At 38.7% G+C, this 27,228-nt stretch overlaps 1 long non-coding RNA gene across 1 annotated transcript; it reads right to left on the bottom strand.

Moving 5' to 3' along the window:
* On the bottom strand, positions 1–27,228 carry LOC119511784. Its single transcript, XR_005212243.1, has 3 exons — positions 27,026–27,228; positions 953–1,109; positions 1–543 (listed from the first exon to the last, which is right to left on the bottom strand). It is a non-coding gene; the product is annotated as an uncharacterized LOC119511784 (long non-coding RNA).

Here is a 27,228-nt window from a genome sequence, read left to right as displayed (position 1 = left end):
ACAGCTTACTGGACCTTGTTGAGAGTTTCAGCATTGTCATGCTCCATTTCAGCTATCATTAGTACAGTTCAATATAAATGTAATTTCAGCAATATCCCAGATTCTAATCATTTCAAGGAAGGAGTCTCTCAAAAAAATTTTAATACTTTTCCAAAAATGTTCCAAATCTAAGTGTAGCCAAAATGTCTCAGGTAGCCTAGAGGTTAAACATCAACTCAACACAAATCTTCCAAATTCCAAAACTTCACTGTGACTAGAGATTGCAAAATGTGGAGGCCTTTCCCACTCCATCTCATATCTCTTGAGGCTTACTATCCCTTCCTATTCCCCTAATCAATCCTTTTTGTGTTCTTATTTGTGGCATATCAAACACACTTTAATTTAGAGCTTGTTTTGGCCTGATTTCTGAAATTATTCTTATTTTTGAGTTATTCTTTGATTCTGAAGTTTTATTAAGACATTAATGAAGGCAGTAACTTGACAGGTGTCCAAGGAGTTTCCAGTGAAGAATTGCCAAGGATTGGCTTGATTGTAGGAGTCTGTCTGTAAAAATAACAGAGAAGGGTTGTGCTCTGTAATTAAACCTCTAGGTACCTCAGCTTACATGGGCCTCCAAAAAGTTGAGATGAGCCCAATAAAGGGCAATAAAGGGCTATTAGCAATCCAAGCCAGAAAGCATAATCATAACATAATTTAAGAGGAGATTTAATTTAAAAGCAAATGTTGAGAGAATATCTTCTGGCAAAGTCAGTGGTGAACTTCTATTACCTGAAAAATGAAAGCACTTTTGCCCACACTATCCCTCTTCCACTTCACTTTGGAATGATGTACACATTTTATGTTTATATTTGCTCCCCTTGATTCATAGTGCTCCATTCCATGAGCACTGGACCAACTTTTTCAAGAGGGTTGCCTACTTTTTTTTTTTTTACCACCAACTCCATGTCCTTACCTCAAAGTTGTCACCACACCATCAGGACTGCCCTATTATCCTCCTTCAGATATGGTTAGCATTATCCCAAGGAAGACGTAAAGTATTTTCATCTATCTACAGAAGCAGCATGCAGGCGAGGAAGTTCCCAGGAACCAGTCAAGACAGGAAGGGTGTTCTGTCAGGAGCAATTAGATGGGTCCTCAGTCAAGGAAATGAAAAGGTAGGAATACAAGGTGGAAAGAAGAGACTGATCATGCATTTGGTTGAAAGGTCAAGGCAGGGACATAATGATAAGAAGCAAGGATGCCTCAGTAGGGAAGCCAAGAGTGGGGGAGGTTAAGTGGAACAAGAAATGAAGACCATGACCACCAGGAATGTGTTGGGATCCATGTTCTCAGTTGCAATTCTCACTAGATGACACAACATGTACAGAAGGAAAGTTGTATTATTAAAAATAATGCTTTTATTTACTCCCACAAAGTCTAAGTTTGACATTAAAATATAAATGTATAAATGGCATGAGGGAAGACAATCAACTAAATTCCATTTTTTCCTCTCTGAGAATTGTGTGTGTGCGTTGAATGGATTTTGTCCACTCCTTTTTAAAGATCTTAGCCAGAGTAAATGACTTTTCACAAAGAAATTTCTTTCTTGTCATTTCTCTGGTTCAGTCTCTCCAACCCAAGGCATTCTCTCTTCCTCTGTCCATCTCTGCCCAGAGCAAACCAATCCTCCCTCCAACTCCTCTGGCAGGTCTGCTCAGCTCAACTTTCTCAAGCCCAGACATGATATCCAAGTCCTGAAGGTTCATGCTACTCCCCAAGAAGGTTCATATAAGGATGCTCCCAACAAATGGTGATCATTGATCATAACTTTGCAGATGAGAAACTTCAGTTGCCTAGCTTAACATTGAGTTTGTAAGCACATGCACAGAGAATAGCCAAGTAACACTGAAAAGTAGGCTATGCCTACATGAAAAACACAGGCCAAAATGCCACTAAACCGAGACCAGCGTGGATTGTACAGATCAAGGGCAGTCTTAGTGAGGACCTGGCAAGCTGGACCTAGATTGGGTGAAGAGACTGGAACCAGGAGGATTCAGGTGACCAAACGAAAGAGAGGGGACCACATTAGAGAGTGCAGAGAGAGTAGAAATAAGCAAAGTGCAAGAATGAGCATGCACTCTTCTCCAATTTGACAAGATCAAAAAATAAGTCAAGAAATAATGGCAAGTTAGGTAGGTAGTCAATCCAAACCTTGGAGGCCCTTGTGGCAAGAAGATTGGTCAAGCTAAATGGGATGGCCCTTGTGGTGGGCCTTCTGACGAGGCAAAACCTTAGTCAGAAGGACAGTTAATGTCAAAACTGGAAGAGAAAATGGGCAGTAAGCCAAGGGGAAGGGATGAGATGATTACTTAATAATTACTTAAGATAATTACTTCATCTTAACTTGAAGCCAGGTCGGTAGCCAAGAGAATAGGGAAAAAAACCTTTGGATTGGGTCAGGGGTTTCATAAGCTATGACTGAACTGGGGAGCAGGTGAGATTTCCCTTGTCCAATACCCAATAGAGGCTCAAGTAGACAAAGTCTTTAAAGGCACTATGCTAGGATGAATGCCTCACAAACCAAGAAGAGTAATTTAATGCAGTAAATTTCATATTGTAAAAAATGGGGTCATTAGAGTTTTTTGAGTAGAGAAGCCATGTGAAGAGTGGGACAGCTTGAAAAAGTAATGAATAATGTGCACATTCTGGATTGTAGACTATGGAATGAATGAATGGATAAGTGAATGGATGAATGAGTAAATGAATGAATGTTTAATCAAATAAGTAAATAACTAGTTAAATTTTAAAAAAATCCAATTAATACATAGGTTAGTAGTTTATCCATTTATTTAGTTAATGAATATCCATTAAGCACCAACTCCTTGTCCAGCACTGACGGGCAAAGCAGATATTGTCCCTGACTTCATGGAGCTTATTATGTAATGGGCAGAGAGTCATTAAACAATTACTGACACAGGGACAAATGATGGTGCTATGGAGAAAAAAGTTACGAGTTCAGGTTCTTGATGAGATGGAGCTCATTTGACCTTAGGTCAGATGGGGTGCAGTAAGGAGGGCAGAAGGCAGAATGGAGTGAATTGAAAAGTGAATGAATGAAAGGAAAGAATAGAGGAAGGAAAAGAAGGAGCTGAACTAAACAAACAAATCCCTGCTCTTGTGGCATGTACATCCAGGAAGAGACACCATGAGCAGGCAGAGCACTTGAATGGGACAGCGGACCTGGGAGGATAGATGTAGGAATGATGGGTATAGATGCTACTGTGACCACATTCACCAAGCGAAAGAGGCCCAGAGAGACACACAGGAAACAAGGATGAACCCGAGAAAATGTCCCCTCTTGGCAAGGGTGGGAAAAGAGAAAGACTTCAGAAGAATCCCAAAAAAGAGACAGAAGAGACAGGAAAATGCCTGTATAGCAGATAAGAAGGATTGTTACCTTCTGGGATAGAAAAAAGCTTTACCCATGTTTAATTCAAGAAGCTTACCAGAGAAAAGGGCTGTAAGGACCCTCTGACTTAGCTAAAAAAGGCTCGGGGCAGCTGACCTTGAGCCTTCTGTTTGTGGGTGTAGGGTGGAGACAACATTCCCTCAGGCCTGGTGCACAGTGGAGACCCAGTTTATGATTTTTGAGTGAATGAATGAACAAGTAGATGAACACATGGAGGTCTAAATGCCCTTTGATAAGAGAACAAAGAAAAGAATAATGAAACGTCTCCATCACACACGCAAGCCATTCCTGTTCAGAAAGGAAAAGATACCATATTCGATGTCTACGACATTATCCTTTCAACTTCTAAAAACAACCCTTTAGTAAAGCTCAGAACCTCATTTCTAGCCCCTTACTCCTTTATTTTCTGCTTCAGAATCATTTTTAGTGATGGTTCTTTAACAGTACTGAAATACATTTAGAAATAAAACAAACAAGCAAACTAAAAAAATAAAAATAAATAAAAATTTCCCCAACTTTGACCAGTAAACCAAGATAAATAAGTATTTCGAAGACCAGCTACATAGAAAAAGAAGGCCACACTGGCATACAGTATTAATACTAACTTCAAAACCCTGAGGAACAATAGGGTTTTTTAAGAATCCAGAGACTTCATTAGGGTCTATACTGTAATTTTGCCTAATTAGGCCCCAATAATTAATGCTGTGAGTATGACAGAGAAGTAACAGGACAAAATGCTGGTGTGCAAAGTCCTGTGAAAGTAATATATCTTTTACTAGTAATTATTATATTCCTTTTTATTAATAAAGATGCAATTAAAAGAATTTGTGATTTTCTCTTTTGTATGAGGAAATAATAAATATTATGTTTGAAAGTCTGATTTTCCATATACAGTGACACTGGATAAGTAATTTGCTGTATTTTTTTAAATTGGCTTAAGTGTCTATAATGACAACTTGATTCTAAAATGTAATGTGGACTAATTATTTAAGTGGAAATACAGTACTGGTATTCCATTAACCTAAGTTGCTAAAGACATAATATCTACCATTTATTAAGCACTTCTGAGGTTCAGGCATATAGAAATGTTGTACCCCCTACAAAATGACTGCCAGCTAAAACACTGGGAATGGAGTGATTTCCTAGTGAGTCCCAGTGAAAGAGAGAAATGAGGGAAAGGAAGGGGAGGGTAGGATGATTATTTTCTGAATGACTCTCTTTGTTCATGTTTATGCATTAAGGCCTGATGCCCATAATCACAAGTATTCAGTAAACGGTTGATTACGGTTTTGATGACGATGATGATGAAGATGATGATGAATAAAACTTCTTCCCAATCCCCAAGTGGTAAATCAACAGGAAATAACCTCTCCAATTTATCGGCAAGGGGAAAAAAGGGATAAATTAAAATTTTTAGAGCTATCTCTTTTTGTCTAAAGATATTATTTGTAATCTGAAGGCGAGGGAAATAAGTAAAAGCTACAAAAATCTGGAAAGTATCCAATAAGTTACACTTTAAGACCTGGGAATCACTTGTAAAATAAACGCTGCCTCCCATCCCTCTTCCTGACATTGGGACCAGCGCATGTTGTGGTTAAATGGTGCACCTTCTAGTAATGCTTTGGCATCAGTCTTTCCGCACAACATAGGCATCTCTTGATTTTCTACATGCTGATAACACTATCTATCAAATTGTCACATCTTCAGAATTAATAAAACTGAGCCTTAAACTGCTGTATGTGAAGAACCAGAGCTTCTAACTGAAGGGATTTTCAGGCTACAATACGACCATATCATTTGGCAGCACCTCCTAGCGAAATGTGAGCAGCCCAGCTCTGTTAGTGAGCTTCTTGCCCAGAAAAAGTGGGGCTGTCAGAGCAGTATGGGGGCCGGAGGGGGAGGGTACATGGGTCACAGCAAAGACAGGGTCCAGGGGACGGGAAGTGCTGCTGAGTTCTGCCCTTCTGTAATGTCAGTGTGCCACAAATGCTGACGATCCTGACAATATTGCCCTGCACTTATTAAGCGCTCAATAAATACAAACAATTATCTTTACTCATAGCTAATATTTTGCTTTTAATTTATTGGAGAATATTTCTATAAGCCACTGATTTTCACCTTTGTAACAAACAAGAATCAGAAAAGTTATTTTGCCAGTACTGTGAATAGTGTTACAGAAAGTCATTTTCAAAATGACTTTCTAGCTACCAAGAGTGCATAAATGACAATGTGTTTTTATATCTTCTACTCTGGATGTCCTCAGAATATCGCTATGGAACAGGCAAGAATAGGGATTATTGTTCCTAATATACAAATGCGGAAACTTCAGCACAGATCCAATTAAGGTCACACAGGATGTCATAAATCGTCAAAACAATAATCAATACCTTCTGATCATAAGCCTAGATTTCTGGTCCATAAACAGAATAACAAACTATCTTTCAAAAATTGATGACAATACATATTATTTTAATAGGAAATTTTGATTATATTCCCTCAATATGGTAAATTTCATCATATTACTTTCCCCAAGTTGGATAGCAAATAAAATCAACAAATAAATGTGGACCATGTCCCACATGGAAGGCACCATGATATGTACTAAGGGTATAGAAAGAAGCATCAACTACAGCCTCTGCTCATTAGGAGGGGGGGAGAGGGAGGGAGACAGAGAGAGAGAGAAGCACACATAAAAAAATTTTTTTTTTAAAAAGAGAACGAGATATAGTTAGACTACAAAGCACTATGCAACATCTAGACTCAGGGTTGGCAGACTTTTTCTATGAAAGGCCAGATAAATATTTTAGGTTTTGTGGGCCAAACGTCTCTGTTGCAACTACTCAACTCTGCCTTTGTGGGTAGCTCCAAAGCAGTCATGGACAACATGTAAATGAATGACATGTCTGTGTTCCAATATAACTTTATTTACAAAAAACAGTATAAAGGCTACATTTAACCAGAGGTCCACAATTTCTCACCCCCCTGGTCTAAATAATATCTTATAGCTATGTAGTTCTCTCATTGCTCTCATTTTTGAATAGGGAATGCATGTTCATAGTACAAGATGCAAGAAGTTCAAAAGTTATTCAGTGAAAAGTAGAAAGCCTCTCCTTCCCTCCTCGCTTTTCACTTCTCACTTCTCTTCAAATGCAACCACTTTTGTTAGTTTCTTCTGGATCTTATTAGAGATATTCTAAAGCTATGCAAATCATGGCAGCTTTCATAAATATGACCCACAAGTATAATCCTCACTACAGCTCTGTGAAGAGGGATACAGGTTTAAGGGACAGATGCCTCAGAGTCTAAATTCAAGCAAAAACACATTAAAATATCAAAATGTCCAGGTTTCAACAAAAGGTTACAAACCTCTCTGTTGGAACATAACGGTTCTAATATTTTTGTTTAATTTTTCATCTATGGCTAATCTCCGAGTCCATTTCTCAAAATAAAAAAATATATATATGCTTTATATTCAGTAGTATCCCACCCATTTCACACCCCTGGCACCTAGACGGTCCACCTAGTAGGTGTTTCATAAATATTTGTTGAATGAATGAATGAACGAATGAATGAGATACTTAAACCTTCAGCTAGGAACACATCCTCACCTCCCTCAGCCCTCTTAAAGGGCATTGTTGAGGACATTGTTCACTGTGACACCAGCTTGTGATCCATGATGTCCTACAAGCCAAGAATAGACAGGCTTTTCCTGCACATGGGTTTGCTTTACATTTAGGGCCACCATGAGTTGTGTAGATTTTGAGCATGTTTGCTAAGATCTTGGCATGTAAACTTTTCTAGACTCACTTGCCGATGACTTTTTATAAAAAGTTCAGGATCAATGGCTATCAATGGTTCTTACATGAGTAAAATAGAAACACCATTTAAAGACTGGTAATGGAATTGTGTACTTGCCTGCGGACCTCAAAGCAATTCACCAGGCATCATTCTATGGTCTTATCATGTTGTGGGCAAACGATGGTGCCCACATTTACACGTGGAGCTGTGACACCCAGGGCCCATTTCTCTCCCTGCGTTATGCCGCACCGAGCTGACGGTAACCCTGGGAACTCTTCAGAAATCAGAGGCAAGGCCGGTGGATGCTCCACACTGCAGGGGACCGGGGGTTAAGCGAGATTTTGGAAGTGGCACCCGCTGTTCAGTTGCCCCACCAGGAATCACAGAGCAGATTGGTGACTTCCAGAGCTTAGCTTCTTCGGGTTGAATTTGGTCCAACCAGGGTTTTGGCATTTTGGTGCTATTGATGCAGTTTCTGCCCATTTGGAGATGCCCCTGCTGCTGACCAGGTAGTAACTCAAGGGCATCCGAGTCAGCTTCACCCCATGATTCAGGAAAGCAAAGATTTGGAATTCTGCCTCCTTTTCCCAAACACTAAGGCAAAGCTTTCCCTTTCACTTTCCACATGTACCCCTCGGGTTGTCTTTCTCTTCAATAATATTTGTTAATTTTTTTTTCCTTTCTGAGTAAAAAAAGCAATTACCACATAAAAAAATTTTGAAAATACACAAAAGCACAAAGATAGGAACATTTTAAGTCAGCTGTAATTCTACCTCCCCCCCGCCCCTCAGAAATAAGCAGTTAACATTCTTTGATGAATTTCCTTCTAGTCTTTTTTCTATACAGATTACAAATAAGCAAAACTAAACACATACAACAGAGGTCAAACAATATACATTGTATACATAGTTTTGGCTTTCTGCATTTACCAATATATCATGAATACTTTTTCAGGTAAGTAAATATTTGTTTATAACATGAGTCATAAAAGTTTCATAGTAGTCCATGGTAAAATACAATTTAATTTATTAAATAATTTAACCATCAAAATTTAGGTCAATTCTAAGTTTTCACTATTATATATAATGCTGGGATGAGTATCTTTGCATGAAAGTTGTTATATACGTTTATCACTGATTGTTTTCTTAGGATCCCATAGAATTGATGTCTTGAATCAAAGGTCAGGAATATTTTAGAAGTCTCTAATAGACATTTCCTAGTTGCTTGCTATCCTCCCACCCCGACCTGGCTACCAAAAGACTGTACCAATTTATACTCTGACCAGCAGGGAATAGGAGTTCCCAGAATGTTCTACTGTGATATTTCCCCCTACTCAATTGTCTCTTAAACTTCATTTTAACATGATTTTTTCCTGGATACAAATATTGCCAGAGGAATGGTGTGAGGTATTCAGGACACAGAGCTATTTTCACCCAGGCCCAAAACCCCCTTGATCAAGCAAAACTGAATTTGAGTCCTTTCTCTATTTAGGAGACTTTAGGAAAATCAATGAGAGGAGCTGACCCATGCTTTCTCCCTCTCCCAAACAAAAGAAACTCCAAGCCCAGGTCATACTTGGAAAACAATCTATGATACACAAACTAGTTTTCCTGCATATAAAGAATCAAGTCAAATGAGTACTCTTTACACAACTCACTTGAAATATTTTGTGTTTTTTCTACTTAAGAGCTTTCTTATTTTTTAACCTGTGTAAATGGCTCAAAGTTTCTTTTTTTTTCCTCAAACTGTCATGAAAAGGATTCATTATTCTTTGCACATATATTTCTACATTTTGCTGTGAAAGTCAATATTTATTGCACTTTTTTTCCTGCATTTCTTAATGGGACATGTGTGTGATTATTGAATAAACGTGAATGTATTGAGTTTTGCAACACATCTACTCTTGTAATTTGTTAAGATTTTTTCTCTAGTCTAACTCAAAACAGATTTATTTTTCTAATAAGATTTTGCAAGTTCTTAGTCCACAGTATCCACTAGATATATTTCATTTTCAAAATATAAACTGCTGCACCTGGGCAGCAATTTTTTGATCACCCCAAATGGTGTGTAATGGTTTCTAGCATACAGCAATGGCATGCACACGTACCAGATGTACCTCAGTTCATGCATTACATTTTGGTTCAATATTTTTTGGTTTGCTTATTCCATTTCAGTCTCCCTGACCACAGGCTCTATTTCATCCTCATTTGCACATCACACAAGAGAGCATTTCAGCTGAATAAAGAATCCTTTGACAGATTTTGCATGGAGATGGCAGATTTAATAAATTTCTGTCGAGAAGGTTTATTATTGTTATTGCAATTATTACTTAGCATGAATGAAGCATTCCTGTGACACCCCCAGCTTTAAAGAACCTGTAGGTAGTCAGGTCTTCTCTCCTAAGGCATCCTGAAGGTATTCCTCAATCATTTTCTCTACCTGAATTCAGTGGCCCAATGATGAGGAATTCAGAGACCACTAAAGGAAATTCCAACTCTGAATATAAAACATGTTATAATGGTTAGACTAGCATATTACATATATAACTCTTTAGTTGTCTCATGAGCTCAAAATATTTCACAGATAATCTACAAGATTTTCCCCAACACGTGACACAACAAAAAGTACTATCAGTGTAAACAAAAAATTAATGACAAACACAAATTTCTTTTGGTTACAGTTCATGCCATTGTGATCACCGTATGAGCAGTTTCTATTTGATTTGGGGGGTTGCTGGTTTTTAGTCAAATTAACAAGCAGTTTCTGTCTGATCAATTGATAAGTTATTTAATGTTCTTACTAAGATTTACTTACTCATTAAGATTACAATTCCAAACCAACTTTTTCAATTGGGAGAGATTTTCCCCCGGTGGAAGTGAATTTTGTGATATTTTAAAAATGTAGACGAACTATTTTTGTTTTCTAAGTTTGAAAAATGTCATGTCTGCAACAAAATTTTACTGGCCCAAAAAATACACACCGGACCTTCCTGTATCTCACATAGTAAAGTGGATCCATAGCAGGAAATACAAGTATTTGCAATTTACAAATTAATCAATATTTTCATTTGTATTAGTTTTTTTGTTGTTGTTTTGTTTTTTCCCAAAATAAAGGTATTTTTACTCTTGAAAGTTTGGTTTGGTGATTAAGCAATCTTTTTCATAGAGATATCCATATTTGTAGAAATTTTAATATAATTAGTAAGCACATACCCTCCCACCCCCCAAAAAAGAACTTTTTACAAGAGAAAAGAAGTCAATCCACATTCTTTACTAGGCTAAGTATATATCCAAGGTAAAAAGTCGGTCTGCATCAGAACCAGTATCCAAACCTAGATCTATCTGGTACCACAGCTTCTTTATACCCCTCTAGGCATTTACCCTAAGGAAAAAAAAAAAAAAACTACTTTTCCCACAAGCTACCATCTCCTCTTGCTCCTTCCCTTCAACACGGAACTTCGTAGAGGAAAGCTAGACAGTTTGCCGCTGCTTCTCCTTACAGACCTACTTGCTCCTCCACCTGCTGCCATCCACCTTCTCCCCCCAACCACCACCCTGCTGATGTGCTTCTCAGAGATCACCAAAGGCCTTCACACCAGAACCCAGTGGCTTCTTCGAGTCCTCATCCTTCCGAACCTGTCTGCAACTTAACCCACTTATTCACTCTCTCCTTGAAATTCTCTCCTTCCCTAGGTTTCATGACACTTGGGTGTGCCAACTTCCCCTTGCACTTCTCCCATCTCTCCTTGCAGTCCTTTCCTTGCTTCCTTCCTCTCTTTCAGTTTAGTCCCCCTGCTGAATTCAGCTCCTTGCTAGAAGTGTACCTCTTCCTACGTTCCCCATCCTGAGCGATGGGGCCCCATTCTCCCAGTCTTCCAGAATAGGGGCTCCATGAAGATTTGCCCTCCAACTCTTGCCACCTAAGTCTTTCCAACCTTCCTCCTCTTTGCACATGCCTGCTCCCCTAATCCATGTTCTCGTCATCTCATGGCAGAACTATTGCAGTAGCCTCTTTTTCCATCTCCTGCCTCCAGTCATACCCTACATGAGTCCATCTTTCACTGTTACAGTCTTCTTCCTACAAGGCAGATCTGGTGAGATCACTCTCTGGCCCAGAAAACTTCAGTGTCATCCCATAGGTACTCTCCCCAGTCTTATTCTCTGGAGTCTCCTCAGACCTCCTCTCTCTGCATATTCTGTCCAGATAATCTCTAGTACCATGTGTTCTAGTTTGCTAATGCTGCCAGAATGCAAAACATCAGAAATGGATTGGCTTTTACAAAGGGGGTTTATTTGGTTACACAGTTACAGTCTTAAGGCCATAAAGTGTCCAAGGTAAGGCATCAACAATCCGGTACCTTCACTGGAGGATGGCCAATGGTATCCGGAAAACCTTTGTTAGCTGGGAAGGCACTTGGTTGGCATCTGCTCCAAAGTTCTGGTTTCAAAATGGCTTTCTCCCAGAACATTCCTCTGTAGGCTGCAGTTCCTCAAAAATGTCACTCTTAGTTGCACTTGGGGTATTTGTCCTCTCTTAGCTTCTCCAGAGCAAGAGTCTGCTTTCAACAGCTGTCTTCAAACTGTCTCTCATCTGCAGCTCCTGGGCTTTCTTCAAAGTGTCCCTCTTGGCTGTAGCGAACTCACTCCTTCTGTCTGAGCTTATATAGTGCTCCAGTAATCAAGGCCCACACTGAATGGGTGGGGCCATGCCTCCAGGGAAATTATCTCATCAGAGTCATCACCTACAGTTGGGTGGGTCACGTCTCCATGGAAATACTCAAAGAATTACAATCTAATTAACACTGATAGGTCTGCCCATACAAGATTACATCAAAGATAATGGCGTTTGGGGGGACACAAAACATCCAAACTGGCACACCATGGCTTTAGGTAACAATTAAATGCCGGTATCACCTAAATTTATTATCTCCAACCATGATCTTTACTCTGAGGTCACAGTAACAACTCACATTATATCCTGGCATCACCACTTGGATGACCAGTAGGCAACTCAAACTTCATAACCTATCCAAAAGAAAAAAAAGAAAAAAAACTTCTCATTATTACCCTCAAATTAATTTCTTCTTCAGTCTTCCCTATTGACCCAACCAAATGATACAACTATCTACTCAAACTAAAAACCTCAGGGCTATCTTTGACTATTCTTTCCCTCTCCCCAACATCCAATCCAACTAAGTCCTCTCGGCACTAACTTCAAAATATATGCCAAATTTGTCATATTCTCTCTGTCTCCAGTGCTACCATCCTGGTCCAAGCCACCATCATCTCTCACCTGAATTCAGGAGCCTCTTCATTGGTTTCTCTCTGTTTCCACTCTCAATTCACTACAACTAGTTCACTGCAGAGCAAAGAGTAAGCCAGATTATATTCCCCAGCCTAACCCTCCATCCCACCCTCCACTGACTTCCCATTACACTCAGAAGCTCTATCACAGGCTTCAAGGCTTTATGTGAACCAATCCCTGTCCCCTTCTCTAACCACAACATATACGGCTGTCCCTTCACTTCCTGTTGTCTAGGTACTCTGGTCTTTTTGTCCCTACATGCTAAACACATTCCTCTCTCAGATTTTCTCCCTTTCTGCGACTTTGCATGGAATACCCTTTCCCCTTATCTTTGCATGAATGACTGACATCTTCTCATCAAGTTTCAATGCAAATATCAAGTCATTAGAGAAGTCACCTGTGACCACTCCATATTCTGTCTCTCTCACATCTCCCTGTTCTATTTATTTCCTTCCCAGCATGTATCTCTCTTTGAAATTACCTTATTGGATCAATTGACTACTTTTTATGGCCTAATCACTGGAAAATGAACCCCATGGGAGAAGAGAAGTCAGCTCTCATTCACCACTAGAACCACAGTATCTACCTTGTACATGGTAGGTGCTCAATAAATAGCCACTGAATGAATGAATTTCTCAATCAATCAGAAAGTCCAAACTCATTGGCATGCCATCCATAGTTCCTCCCAATTTGACCCTAACCTACATCTGTAGCTTGTCCTACAATACATGAGCCATACCAGACTAGTCACCTTTTCTCAAGCACACAGTGAAGTTTTATGACCCCATGACTTTTATCAGAGGGTGTATTCATTTTCACCTCCCTTTTTCACCCTTCCCCAACCCTACTCCCCAACTCTACTGGGTGAAATTCTACCAAGTGCTTAAGGTCTTACTCAAATGTCTCCTTCTCCACTGAGCCAACTGAAGCTTTCTCCTCTAGATCCAATGAAACGCTGTCTCTCCATCAGAGGACCCTTAATACAGCCCTCCTTTCATAATTAGTTGTGCCTATCTCTTGCTTTCCCAAGATATGTTACGTTCTTTGAAAGCAGATTCTCAGTCATCTCCACATCCTTCATAATACCTAGTCTAGTCTAGAAAGGGGCTCAAGAAATGTTTGTTGCATTGAACTGAATTGAAATGCACTGCACTGGACAATGAGAAAGATAATCCAAAGACCAAAGTCTCTGTGTCTATTCAGGAGGGCTTTAATTGTCTGTTCATTGCAAAATGCGTAACTCTCTTATTTAATGGGGTTGGCGGTGGAGATTCTTTGTGCTAGGGAACTGTCTTTGAGTTTGCTTTGCATATTGTAGAAAGAGACATGGTCAGGAATCATCAGTCTTATATTTTCTGTATCTCTGTCTTAAATCACCAGCTGCTTGTTTAGCCTCTACCCTAATGTTTGGCAAAAACTAAGTTGCTCCTCTTACACATGTTTTTCCTTTAGAGTGTTGATATTGGGCTGTATCCTATATGATAACAAAATACCAGACTTCTTGGGTCATTGGTTTATTGCAGCTGTGGTTGGTTGAAGTTCTTGGAAGTCTCCACTTGTCATCTGTTTATATCACTGCCCTAGTGAATTTAGAGCTTTTCTTTGCTAAAGAGTCAGGAAATCCATCCCCAGTCTCAGAACCCCCCACACTGCCACCACTATCATCTTGTTAATTAACATGAAAAAGGAGATTAATCTGGGGCAACACATCTCATGGGCATTCATCAAAGGCTCTGTAGCAATTTAGTAGAGAGCCTTGGAGGAAAGGGAAGTTCCTTCTTGAATTAATTCACTATTGTTCCTTTTAGTCAGGGCAGAAGCCTTGCTGTAATAGGGTGGGACACTGTCTTCTTAGACAAAGCTGGCTGGAGAGATTACATGTCCAGAGGACATGAAAGAATTTTAAGTATACCAGAAGAAAAAGAGGTTCTAATGGGTATTCCTAGAGTTCTAAAAGGCAAAGTCAAGGCCTGGCAGAAGCAAAGCAACGGTACAGCAAAGGGTTTGGGATAGCATGATGTCAGCTGGGTTACTGTCAACAAGCATCCCTTTCTCATCTTTGGTCCTAAACCTCCTGGTATATAAGCAACATCTATTCCTGAGATGCACACCTGGGATGAGGAGAGTGCATCATTTTACCACTTGGCAACCATCTTTATACCAGTCACCGAATTGTATAAGAGGATACCTGAAACTGGTCAGTTCTCCTTGTGTCTCCTCCTCCTCCAACCTTGATATCTTTCCTACTCTTCAGTACCTCACAACATTCCTCCTCTTGCTTTCTTTCCAAAAGGCAGAAAAGTCACCATCCCAAAGGAAATACAAGGTATAAGCAACAGGGTAAGAACAGACCAAAAGTTTTAATTGCACATGGCTCACTAAGCTGGCAGCAAGGGAAAGAATGGGAATGGTGGCTCAGGATGAGCTGACAGCAACTTCTTCAATTTGATTCAGTTCAGTTTAATTCAGCTGTTGGAGTGAGAGGGTATGGGAAAGAGTGAGTAAGGGCATTCAAGATTGAACAAACAGCTCCTTGCTGTGTTGGGTGATACGATTACTACAGTTTACCAAATGCTGGTAAGAACTAGACAGAGATCATTTCACATGCAGATTTATATTAGCTGTGCTGGTGGGGAAGAGCTTGACTTGGCAGGAGAAGTAGGTGGTGGAGCTAATTGGAGTCAAAATGTTCCCTCAAATATCTGGTGTCTCCTAGGGGAGTCTCCCCTATCTGATACTAATTAGGGTGTGCTCAGTCCCCTTGCTTCCTTGATTAGCTTGACAGGCAGGAATATGTGAATACAGTCTCATATATAAATTAGCATCTGAAGGAACTCTGGAGGTTGCTATTGTCTGCTACAGACTCTTCACCACTGCAGTCGACTCCAAAATGTATTTCTGTGACTTCACGTCAACAAAGAGAGTTCTCATGTTTGGGGAATTTACTGCACTTCAGACAAAACAAAGAAGATCCACTGAGAAGCTGTCCCTCCATAGGCCCTTAGAAAAAGCTCATCCCTTCTCCAAATCCACCCTGGTGTCTACTGAAAAAAGGACATAACCTTCTTCAGGGCACACCAGCCTATACAGATGGATAAAAAGGCCCTTTTGCATCTGTAAATGGGGGTAGGGTGGGGCGGGGGTGGGATTTATTTATTTAAAGGACTACCTGCCAGCAAGCTTCATGGAAAAATAAAAATAAACAAGAAAGAATGAGGTGTGTTGATACAGGACCTTACTATCCATCCTGATAAGCTTTGAGAAGAATATGAAGCATGATTTGTCAAAAACAATATGCAGGGTAGATGCTCAATTCTTAAGACAACAAATTTTGTTGGAATGAATGTTAGATGCTGATCTCCTGTGATTATGTTATTCCTAAATATTCACTATCAGATTCCTATAATATGGGGTAAAGCTACTCTGCTAACCACTAGGCTCCATCAGAGGTTAAGGCATGGTAGTAAGTACAAAAGGATGACCCCAGGACTCTCTGGTAGTCCAGGAGTGCCTCTTCCTCTGATATCCCATAGAATAGCTGCTTCATCCCAGACTGTCAAGCAGTGCCTTACAAATGAAGAAAGCAGTATTTACTTAGATGCAGGCTAGATTATATAACAAGAGATACGAGAAGACAAACAGGACCTCTTGGATTTCTGAATCAAATATGATAAAAGCGGCATATAGTTTGCTGCTAAATTTAGTTCCCTTAAAACATCAAAAGTATAGTTGGAAGAGGCAGGTATAGGTAAATGGATCATGTGCATTGGGATCCTGTAATTACAATGTTCAGCCCAAGAGAGTGATAGGGGCTGCACTCTGGTTGTTTAGCCACCCCTGGAACTGAGTTCAGTTTTGGAACGGTATCTTGTGGGAGGAGGTGGAGAAAAACTAGAGGCTCCACAGTGGGATGCCAGAATGGTGACATATTCAGGAATCCTTTCATGGGAAGCACAGTAGAGGGAACTGAGCCTGCGAATGTGGAGAAGAGAGGAATAGGAGAAGCAGGAAAATATGAAAGCTAAATGTCCTAAATTTTGAAACTTTTCACACTGCGTTTCTTATTCTTTGTCAAGAACACTGAGTTCTCTGCCTGTGTGGCTTCATCTATTGAAATTGCTCTTCCCCCTCCTCTAGCCTATTGATATCTCTAGGACCAGATTAGCACTTCTTCTTCAGGAAAACTTTCATGGGTCCCTTCTCCCTTTCTCTCTCCCTGCTGTAAGCAAAGAATGGAGCACTAGTTCTCTCTGCACCCTATTATTAGCCATGAAAAGACTTTCATGTTGTAACAGAACTTTGTATTTCCAATGCCCGTCCCCCGCCCCCAATTAAGCTATGGAGAGGGTTGGAGCCAACATTTCTTTCATTAATTTTTTTGACCACCCTTTGCTGAGTGTCTGCTAAGTCATAAATATTGTGCCGAAGGCTGAGAATGCAAAAACAAAAGATTTGGCCTCTGTCCCCGAAGAATATAAAATGAAACAGGTAACTGACTGATATAAATATCAGGAACAGGAAAAGGATGTTTTCTCTCACATCTTTTCAATGTTGTACTGCAGATTTTAATCCATGTAATAAGGTAAGAAAAAGAAATAAAAGGAATCCAGATGGGAAAAGAAAAAGGAAAACTATATATTTACACTGATAACATGATAGTCTATGTAGAAAATCCAATAGAATCTAGTACTGATAAGTGAGTTTAATAAGGTTATGTGCTAGAAGATTCACATGCAAAATCAATTGTGTTTTTATATACCAGCAATAAACATAATGAAGCTGAAATTTCAAACAATACCATCTTAAATAGCATAAAAATTAAGAAACAGGGATAAATCTGACAAAACTGTGAAAGACTTGACCTCAAAACTAAAACAATATTGCTGAGAGAAACAAAGGTCTAAACAAATGAAGACATATTTGTGCTTAGAAAACTCAATATTGTAAAGATGTCAATTCTCCCCAAATTAATCTCTAGATTCAATGTAATCCCAATCAAAAACACAGGAGTCTTTTCTGTAGAAATTGATAAGCTGATTGTAAAATTCAAATGAAAATGTAAAGGACCTAAAATAGTCAAAAATTCTTTGAAAAAGAATAAAAGATTAGAAGACCAACACTACCTGATTTCCAGACTTATTATAAAGCTACTGTAATAAAGACAGCATGGCATTGGTATAAAAAGAAGAGAAATAGATTGATGGAAAATAATTGAAATTCCAGAAATAGACTTATACATATATGAGCAACTGATTTTGACAAATGTGCAAAGGTAATTCAATGAAGAAAGGGTAGTCTTCTCAACAAATGGTGTCAGAAAAACTGGATATCCATATGCAAAAAAAAAAAAAGAACTTTTATCAATACCTCCTACTATATACACAAATTAACTCAAAATGGATCATTAAAATAAACATAAAACTCAAAACTGTAAAACTTCTAGAAGAAATATAGGAGGAAACCATTGTAACTTTGGATTAGGAAAGATTTCATTGATATGACACCAAAATCATGATCCATAAAAGAAATAAAATACATTACTCTTAATCAAAATTAAAAACATCTGTACTTCAAAATACAGATTTAAGAGAATGAAAAAAACAACCTACAGCCCAGGAGAACACATTTGAAATACAAATATCTGATAAAAGACCCTCAAAACTCAGTAAGAAAGCAAACAACCTACTTTAAAAAATGAACAGAAGATTTGAACAGACACTTCACCAATGAATATATATGATATCAAATAAGCACATGAAAAAAATGTTCAATGTTTTCTCTTAGGAAAATGCAAAGTAAAACCACAATGAGATACCATTGCACCTTTATAGGAAACTAAAAAAACTAATCATACCAACTGTTGGCAAGATGTGGAGCAACTAGAACTCTCCTACACTTCTGGTTGGAATACAAAATGGTGGGTCTTCTTTGGAAAACACATTGTCAATTTCTTAAAAAGTTAAATACATACCTACCACATAATCCAGACATTCCACTCCTAGGTATTTAACAAAGATATATGAAAGCATGTGTCCATCTCAACACTTGAACACTAATATTGATAGCACATATTTGTAATAGGCAAAAACTGGAAACTGCCCAAATGGCCATCAGTGGGTGAATGGATAGACAAATCATGCTATATCCATACAATGGAATACTACTCAGCAATAAAAAGTAATGAACTATTGATATACTCTACAACCCAATGAATCTTAAAGTAATTATATTGCATGAAAGAAGTCAGAAAAAAAGGAATATTTTCAATATGAGTGCATTTAGATAAATCTCTAGAAAATGAAAAATCAATCTACAGTGACAGAAAACAAATCAGTGATTACTTAGAGACCAGGGTGGGAAAACTGAAGGTTGAAATTACAATGGGGCACAAGGAAGCTTTGGGGAGTGATATACTTGCTCATTATCTTGATTGTGGGATGATTTCACAATGTATACAAAACTTATTGAAGTTTACACTTTAAGTATGTGCAGTTTATTGTTTATCAGTTACACTTCAAAAAAGCTGTTTAAAAACATAGCAGTACGTAACAATAATTTTAGGACCTTAGCTTAAAAAATTTTAAGGTCAATTTCTGAAATGTTATCTATACTATATTTACATTTTTTAAAAACTCACAAAAATACTGAATAATTCTAACACATAGTAAAGGATCTAGAAGGATACACACTAAACTGATAAATGCAGTTAACAATGGAGAGAATACTGGGATTGTGAGTGATGTGTTGAGGAAACTTTAGTTGATCTGAAAAGATAATATATTCATTTACTGCATAATTAAAATTAATTTAAAACTGGATTGAAGGTACTCAATCGTGTAGATGTAAGGCTGCATTATCACCTCTAGAAAACATGCAAGCCTGATTCAAGTCAGTGGTGGGAAAGATGGGGAGGAAGGTACAGGATTGAAAGATAAATTTAAGAGCAAAACTTCCCTAGGATGGGTATCCTCAGTAAGCCTGGAACACAGCAGAGGCCCAAGATGTGTCAAAGTATAGAGAGCACGTGAGTGCTCTATTAGATGGATTCTGTTACTCCAAAGTCCAGAACAAGGCCAAAACAGCAGATTTCAACTTATTATAATTATTAGGGCTGTCCAACAATGGAATGAGCTTCTTTATTAGGAAGGTGTCTATCAAGTGACTAAAAGTATAGTCCTGGAGTAAGGGACACTCAGGTTCAAGTTCTGTTTGACTGCTCACTGTGTGCCCTTGAGCAAGTTGCTTAAATACTCTAAGCCTGTTTCCTCACCTATAAAGCAGAGGCCATAATCACTTCTATATCACAAAGTTGCTATGAATAACAATAAACAAAGCATGTAAATTATATTATTGAACTGACTTTAGCACTGGCTGGCAGGTTGAGCCAGTTGATTGCAAGTTATTAGAAAACACAATTTGTAAAAATGTGGTGATACTGGGCATTTCATTCAGGACATACAGACACTTACGCAGAAATAGCATTTAAAGCACCACGTATGGAGAAGATAATGGAATCCAATGGAAGGCTCAGGTAAACTCAGGGTCAACTTATTGTCTCGTTATTGCTCCACTTTCAATTTCTCTGAATACCTTGGTCTATTCCATTGAACACTAATGGCATCTGCCTTTTCCACCACTCCAACATTTGCAGGTCTCCTATGCTACAACCTCAGGTCCCATAAACCCTTCCTACCTTCCTCTCTTCCTAGGCCTAATGATAAAGTCTGAAAAGCTCAATTACTTTGCCTATAAGAACTCTGAACTGTAAAATGTTCCTGAAAGCTGAGTACATCCAACATTCATTTGGGCAGAAACTTTTTCCCCACATGACCCCTATTTTTGTAATATTGTTATAACTCATTAAGAGCAACAAACATACCTAAAGGGGATTTTAAGGACTCTATTTTGATGACAGTCTTTATTATAGATTTCTCTTGGATGAGTTCTGTTATCAACATTTACATAAAATCTTGATTCAGGAAAATGAATTCAGCAACTATAGGACTGCCCCTTTGAAAGTTCTAATTGGCCATACAAGCTATGAAAAATGTGCAACAGCAGACATGGTTCCTTAGTATTTCCTCTATTTTATAGGCCAGGAAAACATAATAACTTCCTTGCTTATGGCCTTGTAAAAGGAGATGGCTGGAAGACTGAGAGGAACTCAAGAGTTCCTGATTGCTGATCACACGTGTGATTTCGCATGCCCAGTGTTTCTCATGTCTGTGGCCCGTTAGCTCTTTGTCCACTTGATGCTGGGATAAAAACAGGGGCTGCATTATTCCAGGCGCTGACCTTCATTTCTTTAGATTGATGATCTTAAAATTACAGATGCATGATGCTTATTTAATGGGTGGACATGAGTTTATTTTTCTGTTTTTGAATCAGCAGGTCCTTTCTCTAACGATGTTCAATCACAAATCTGGCAGACTATTTAATTCCACCTGCTGAAAGGAGGCTGTAGGAAGTATTTTTATTCTGAATGGCATGGAATTTGTGATTTGCATGCACCTTTTGAGTCAAAATCAAACATTTGCCCCGGATTGGCCCAAGTTTAATTAAAATGATGAGAATGTGTGATAGGCATTTGGTCTAAGGCAAAAAGGATGCACAGTATTGAAATTTGGAACAAACATTTTTTTAAAATGAGAAATGCATGGTTGGTAGTGATAAGAAATGCCAAGACTATGTATTACACAGGATCACGGGTTGAAAATAGAAAATATCCTAAAAATTCTGGCCCACTGTGAAACTGTTGTAGGAAGGTTTGGATAGGATTACATGCTTGATGGATAATGTCCCTGTAACTAACACTGTAGATGTTTATAATCTTTTCTATAGTCTTTTGTGGCTCCGCATGTATGATGGGCTGCTCATCAATCCTAGCAGATTTTTCCATTTAACCACACAGGGGAAAAGGAAGACGATTTTCGCTTTAAGGGTTAAACTCTGCAAAACTGATGATCTTCCAAAAACACTGATGCCTACAAAGTCAGTATGAAACCAAGTCAAAATAGCCAAGCACAGAAAGCAGATAACTAATCATTTGAATTGAGGATTACTAAAACTGACCATTTTTCCACTACAAAAATCGTTTAATTTGACTGATACTAGAGAATTATTCCTATTACATTCTAGGTTGTGCTTAAATAAATACACACATATATAGCTTACTAAATAGATTTGCAAGTACATATTGCTTGGGTTCTTGAAGAGAATATGGTTGAATTAAGTAAAAATCTGAGCTGTGGATCCTGTTTCATTTTATAGGAGATCTTTAAGCTTCATAGTTTACTAAATAAATATTTAAATTTCCAAATAAAGTATTTGGCATCATTTACAAGAAGAAAGTATGCATTACAAAGACATACTATCTAAATTATTAAGGTAGATCAGCCTAACACAGTAGATTTCAAAACTACCCTATAAATGATGAATAGAGTTGTTCTAATAGATGAATAGTCTAATGTTTGGCCTAATTAGGATCAACCATTTTGTTAATCTGTGCCAATATCAATGAAGATATTCCCAAATTCCACTAATAAATGGATGGTTAAATGGCCTTTTATAGCATCTCCATGGGACCCAAATTCCCAAATTGAATGTCAACTTGGAATTCTGCAAATCTGGCTGTGAGCCCTGTGAATCTAAGCTCAAAGAAGACGACTAGAAAATAGGATGGAAAAATGGCAAATGGGTCATGTCCTCCTCCCTCAGGGAGAAACAGACAGCTACTACAGAATATCACAAGGGTAAATTTCCATTCACACAGTAAAAACAGAGCCATGCTCTGCCGTGTTATTTTTAATAATGATGTTTGCTTCCAAAGAGCTCCTACCCAAGTCTCTGTGTTTAGCCTTAACTCTTACTAGCATTGTTTCAGCATCCTCAGTGAGTTCAATAACAGTGTAAGAAAAATCTTTTCATATTAAACTTGGCCTCTGTCTTCTATTTACTCGAAATGCTTAAAAAATACAATGTTGAATTTTAAAAGTTGCAGTGTTTCCAGCTCTACTTTGCTAACATGGCTGTACTTTGGGTAATAATATCAAGAAACAAGTAAATGACAAAAGATCACCAAATGTCTTAAATGTGAAATGGGGGTACAAGTCAACAATTCACATCAATTTGAAGGTACTCAAATGGAGGAGCGATGCCTTAAGTTCAACAAACAGAGGCATGAACATCTGTTCCAAACATCCTCTCCTGGGTAGAGTTAGATTCATCTAAACAATTTTATATGCCAGACACATACATTTTATGAAAAGAATGTGTGGCTAAAGACCTCACAGATCAAAAACTCCACACTTGTCTAGAGTCTAAATAGTGTTTTCATAAGAACAAATGTAAAAATGGAAGAATGTACAAAAATCTACAACCCTTGTAGCTTTTTTTGCTTTGAGACACATTTTTAAAGCAGTCTCCCCCTCCCTCCCTCTCTTTATCTCTCTTTCTTTCTCTCTCTCTCTCTCAGACACAAATACACACACTCTCAAAATAATAAATGCACAACTGTTTATCACAACTAACTTTTCTTATTTTTTGGTGTTTTGAGACTAACACAACCATTTAGTGAATGTTAGGATGATACTCTTAAAGGATGCAAAGGAAAAATTAATTTATTCATTCATTTACAAGCATTTATTGAGTACCTAAAGTGAGCCAGTACTCTACTAAGCAAGAGATTTTAAATTATAATAACGGTGAATATTAAAATAACCATACAGTAGTTACCCAAATTACTCAGAGGTTCCCAAGCAGGTAAGAAACAAGATAGCAATAAAGAAGGGTAACTAGTTCTGTGGGCAAGCTCATGTGGTTCTACCAGGTGGCAAAGGCATCACATGGTTTATCATTTGCTCACCCCTCAGCTTTGAATATGGATCATCTACTAACACTTTTTAAATTTTTAGAATTCACATTATTTTCATTTCTGTACATAAAATTACTAATTTTTTTATATAGCTTTTTTTCAAATTTGTGTGATTAAAATTAGCATACAGTGCAATCATGCTGGACTGCCAGGTCTGCAAGTTGGTTGCATTGTCTTCCAAATATCATTGGATAACCAATTAAAGAATCTAATTTGATATTTCTGTTTATATTTTGATATACTCAGAACTGTAAATGCTGGAATACTATATAACCAAAAGTCATTAGGATAAATGATCTATTAGAACACAGAAACTCAAGTTTTCCTTTTTATGTTTTCTACTACAGACCATGCATATAAAACATTTCTGGCTTCCAAAGAAAATAGAAAGCTTAAAAATTAACTTATTTTGCAGCATTTTATTTATTACAGACCCATGAGCTTTAGATAATGTTGCAACAACCAGGTCACCACACTGAGTGTGTATAATGTTAATGCAATCTTATTTCTGATAAGTGTACACTCTCCATTAGACATTCTGACTTACTAACAAGAGGTCACAGTCTCCTACACCTTTTGGGGGTTCCCAGGATTACCAGAGGAAGCTCATGTGGAAACACTTCCAGGCAGGAACATGGTTAATCTAGCCATAAGATGCTGTGGATAACTGCTCTTTTACTTTATACAGTATTCTGCCTTGAAAAAAAATTGGTGATGTTCTCAATAGCTTCCACTCTACCATTTAAGTAGGTGATTTCATGCACCATCCTCTTTTGTGTTCTCTCATTTGATACAGGCTGTACAGGTTTCCCTGGTGGAATATCATCTCATGACGTCGAGGGGTGTGTTGTAATGTTAGGAGGTGAAAGAGGGACATTGGATAGGAGAGGGGAAATTGCCCCACACCAGATCTGGGAGCCCCAGATTAGAAACCACTAACAACCTGCAACAAAACAGAGTTTCAATTCATCAAAATGAAATTAAACAGAAATATCAAGGCATGTAACTTTCAATTATAAACTCTTTTGTAATAAATTAAGAATGAGTTGGGCTCTATTCTTTTGGAAGGAGAATCTAAAGCTTCTCTTTTATTAGCCAGTATAGAGAAACAAGTTTTGGAGACTTGAATGGTTTATCCCTATGCTTGAGCTGCTTTTCTCCTCGTTCCCTGGAAGTCCGTTAATGACCATGTGCTATCGCTTTAAGAAAGGCAGATTGGCTAGTCTAAGGTAGATACAATAAAGAGAGCTTGCCAATGGCTGAATATAAATGTCCGCACATAACTTAAATGGACGGAGAGGAAAAAGCAGAAACATTTTTTGATTGAAAAGTAGTAGGTACATCACAAGCCTTTAGGTTATAGTTCCATAAAACAGTGGTAATGCATTCAGAGAAAAGAAAACCCAGACTTTATCAGAATTGCCCTTTACATACAGAAGTTTGGTGAAATTTCTGAAACACCTGTTTTTACCACAGCCCTTTGATTTTGGAAGTTTCACTTTCTTAGGACAGCGCTTGATGCCAACAAGCAAACTTCAGTGGCTGACTGGTTCTCTTTCTCCTCTTCCTGAGCGTCATTTTCCTCCTTACCAAACCCGCAGTCAGAAACGGAGAAACGGTTGGAGGACACTCGGGATAATCCTGACTTTCTGCCTTAGGTCATAATTAATCAGGTATTCAAAGTCTATTTCTCTGTGTATGAAAAGGAAGATACTATTTAAATTTGGATGGTTGTAGTTCTCAGTTCCTGTTTCAAAGTGGTTACTTCTCAATCTAAAATTTTTGGTTCCTCACCTTCTCAGTGGCCCACATGCCTGTCCCCTCTTTGTCCCACCCTTCTCCTTTTTCCTTTTCACTGTATCTACCTAGTTCTGAATTCAGGGACTTGCCTAATTAAATCAGAACCAGGAAATCCCACTGAGAACATCTAAGTTTCTGCTTGTACAACGTGGGGAAAGGTGACCTTACGGTGCTGTAATTGATGGGAAAGTTGCTATTAAACCACCTGCCTCCCTCTGTTCCACTTTCCAAGTGCTGGGATGTTTTATCTGAAATGGGTTGATTCTAACCCCCATCCCATGCTGGGCATGGGCGTGGCTCTCCGTTAACTGTGCTACATGCTTCAAGTTGGCAAAGGAGGCTCAGGTTCACAAACCAGCTCAGAGGCATGGGGCGGACAGCCACAGGGTCAGGGGCCACCACACTCTCACCTGCCAGGGAGGGGACTCTGGGTTTTTCATCTGTGTTTTTGAGAACGCCAAACATGTTCTCGGCTGTTCGTGAGTAGTATTACTTCTGCCTTCCAAATTACAGGCTGGGCAAAAACTCCAGGCACTGTAAGAGCCCAAAGAGCAGAGCCAAACACACAGACACTTCGGGGGAATGTTCAAAAAGTTGGAATCAGACTTCACCTATTCTTTGCTGTCTTCTTGTACATGGCTTCATTTAAAAAAAAAAAAAAAATTTTTTTTTAATTAACTCTTAGGACTTGCCAGGTGTTTGAGGGCATTTTCTCCCCAGGTTTGCTCTTTCACTTTTCCAATTTCTCCCTGACCTACCCTTTCTCCTAAGGAGTTCATAGGCATTTCCTGGGTTAGAGAAGAGGGCAACAGCCATTTCATACCCAAAGGTGGCTGGTCTTACAGGTGGGCAGTTGCCACATTTACAATTTCAGTGATTCTTGGAAGACCCTTTGGCCCCAAAATTTACCTCCCCCACCTGCTTTTTTGATGTCTGCAATTCTATGGCTTAATTTCTTTTTCTCAATTTTGTTTTTAACTTTGATTTCCTTTCAAATAACTGAATGATATTTGTGTTTAGGGAAGTGCAGCATTTTAGATATCTGTGTGTGAAATTTTTTCAGACACTTTTTAAGAAGTAGGTTTTGATAAAAAAAATAAAGAGATGTGCATATGTTTAAAGAAAATGGGGAGGGAGAAAGAAAGGGGGAAGGAAGGAAGAGAGGAGGGAGGGAGGGAAGGAGGGAAGGAGGAAGGGAGGGAGGTAGAAAGGGAAGATTAGAAAGGGGAAAAAAAAAGAGAGAGAGATGCTATCATGATTGGAGAGAGAAAGGGATGGCTTGGGGCCTTGAAAGAGGAGCCTGGGAAAGTACGAGACACAAACTTCACCTCCTCTTCCAAGTAACCTAAGGACAGCCTCTCTTACCACCTATTCCCAGACATTTATTTCTGAGGGGAATTTTCCAAGTCAAAAGATCGTGATTCCAGTCTAAGGAATTAGTCTCACATAGTCAAATGTCCCTGAATTGCTGAAAGTATGTCAGTTTCACAGTAATCTCCAGAAAGAAACTAAAGATTCTGTTAGGTCATTTTAAAATATAATTGAAGTGAAACTTCCTGGGTTTTTTCACTCTGATTTAGCATCTTATTTTTAAGGTGGAAAAGATGTCACCTTGGAAAGCAGCTGCCAGAAGGAACCCCAAGCTGAGCCCCCACGGAAGGGCCTGGCAGGCAGGAGGCAGCCAGGCCCTGTTGGGCGGCCTTCCCTCCCAACTCCACCCTGGGCTTCCTGCTCTAGAGCTGAGACGTCAGGTCGTCTCTTTCCAGAGGTGTTCAGGATGATAACATTTGTCGTGAAAATACCTGATTTTAAGCCTTGTTCTGAGAGCCATTCAGAAGACAGCCCATAGAAGTTCTTTCCATCTGGTCCCGCCAGAATATTCCTTCTCAGAAAAGAAAATAAATAAACAGATTGTTGCCGGCTGCAGTTTGGTGCCAACCACCAAAGACTTCCAAGGATACAGGCTGTTGCCTGAGGTCCTAGGAAAACCGTAATGTGCCGGCCG

Source organism: Choloepus didactylus, chromosome 16, assembly GCF_015220235.1.
Source record: "Choloepus didactylus isolate mChoDid1 chromosome 16, mChoDid1.pri, whole genome shotgun sequence".
Classification (NCBI taxonomy): Eukaryota; Metazoa; Chordata; class Mammalia; order Pilosa; family Megalonychidae; genus Choloepus; species Choloepus didactylus.
The sequence above is the reverse complement of the archived record's forward strand: the minus strand, read 5'-3'. Positions and strand labels throughout refer to the sequence as shown.